The following is a 1,911-nucleotide window of genomic DNA, read 5'->3' on the forward strand; positions in this document are numbered from 1 at the left end:
GTTGACAGAACTTTCAGCGGTTTTGTATGAATGTGGCTGACTTTTTACTCCACATACTGCCTCCAACCAAAAAATCTAGAGGATTTTTAATTAGAGGGGAAAAAAAGAACTTCCCAGGAATATAATGCACAGCAACCACAGACTTCCACAAATACTAATTTCTAGTATTAATATTGGGGGGTGTGGGGGTGGAAATGAAATCATGAATGAACCTTTCATTTTCTTCACTTGTTTTTCCAATGCATCTTTTAATTTGTAAAGAAATAAAAATATATTAAGATGTATTTTATGTCATTGTTAGTAAATAAACACTGCTTATTTTTCCAAACACTGTATTTTGCGGGGAGGGGGAAATGGGAAGGGCGGAAGTCTAGCTCATTGATCCTTTACAATCCAATCTTCTGCTAACCAAGTTCAGTCTTTCTTTTTTTGTCGTTGTTGTTATTCGCACTGAATGATAAGAAATTCAACAAGAGTCAACAGACAAAAGGTACTGTTTAATCTCAGTGTTCCTTTATTTAGCCGATTGGTTTTTTACTTTCTGCCCTGTCTGAACTTCCATTTCACAAAGAAATTCCCTTTTTTTGCTGATACAGCTTGAGTCATTGGGTGGGGGGTTTTTTGGTCTGCTTAAGCAAATACTGCCCTTACTGTGTGACAATGTCAAGTTAATGACTTCAGCAGTCTTAAAAGAGCTCATATTTCAGAGTTAAAGGTACCTGGATGAATTGGTTGGGGTTTTTTTTTGTTGTTGGTTTTGTTTGGTTTTTTTTTTGGGTTTTTTGGGTTTGGTTTTTTTTTGGGGGGGGTTGGGTTGGGTTGTGGTTTTTTTTGCTGGGAGTGTTGCTAATTGCAAAAATAAAAGTTCAGAGTGAACTGGCAGTGTTATCTTGACTGTACCCCTGGATATTGCTGTTGTACAGTTTGCTGATAGCCTTATAACAAATCTGTATGAAAGCACAAGACAATCATTGCTAAATATCCAATAATACTAAATTTGCTGTTGAATATTTTTGAGATTCCTCTCCTATAGAATGTACATTATGTCCAGAATCTGCCATGGAACTGGTGTGATAATGATGGGCCTTGTGGATCTTGTACATTAATTGCGTGGAGTAAATTGTGCAGCGCATTCTGATGCTTGTGGAAATTGCTGTGGAGAGCCCATGTCTGTTACCTTCTCTCCGGGCCCAGGTGGAGGACACTGTGGTGCTGTTGGAGCAGGCCCAAGCAGTGTCTACACCTAACTTTTCAAAGGAAAGGAAAACTACTCCCTCTTTAACTTGTTTCTAACATAGCTAAAAATACTTCTTTGCCTTGTGTCCATACTAACTAATGTCCTGTATTATAACTGATAATTCATTAATATTACATTGTCTCTTAAGAAGTTAATGTGAAGCTTTTAGCAATTATGCGAATGAGCAACTGAGTGGTAATTCTAGAATATGTCTGTTGGATTTATGTAGTGTAGCACAAACCACTTTCCCATTTACAGAATATTTTAATACTGTAGGAATTATTCAAGGTTTGTATAGAAAAGCAGCTTTCAAGGGAGCTTTAAAATTACATGTAGATATTAAAAAAAAAAACCAAACCAACAACCAAAAACCCCAAAAACCTTAACATAAGATTTCTGTTAGTAAAAGTTGTTTTCTGTTCCTTCCCTTTATGGTCTCCAACAGGAGCTGAGCTGGGGGCTCTTTCTTGTAACAGCTGACCGCTTGCTTGGTCCAGGAGCCCTCTCTCTGCAGGTGCGTTCAGCCGCGGCTTGCTGTGCCTTCGGGGAACAGCTCGGCTTTATCGCTGTCAGCTGCAGGTACTGCGTGGCCCGTGTTAGCGCAGACGGATGCAGGAGCGGCAGAGAGGCTCGCAGCAGCTTCAGCCATTGTACAGTGGGGTTGGGAGGGAGCT

The 1,911-nt window shown here is 39.6% G+C and overlaps 1 protein-coding gene across 5 annotated transcripts in view; it reads left to right on the top strand.

Moving 5' to 3' along the window:
- Positions 1–489, top strand: part of SEC24C (SEC24 homolog C, COPII coat complex component) — a 30,274-nt gene extending 29,785 nt beyond the window's left edge. For all 5 annotated transcript variants that reach the window (XM_031061927.1, XM_031061931.1, XM_031061912.1 and 2 more), the window contains one exon: positions 1–489. This exon is cut by the window's left edge and continues 1,813 nt beyond it. The gene's annotated coding sequence lies outside the window, so the exon portion shown is untranslated.
- The last annotated feature ends 1,422 nt before the right edge of the window (positions 490–1,911 follow it).

This window comes from Geospiza fortis, unplaced genomic scaffold, assembly GCF_000277835.1.
Source record: "Geospiza fortis unplaced genomic scaffold, GeoFor_1.0 scaffold130, whole genome shotgun sequence".
Lineage (NCBI taxonomy): Eukaryota > Metazoa > Chordata > Aves > Passeriformes > Thraupidae > Geospiza > Geospiza fortis.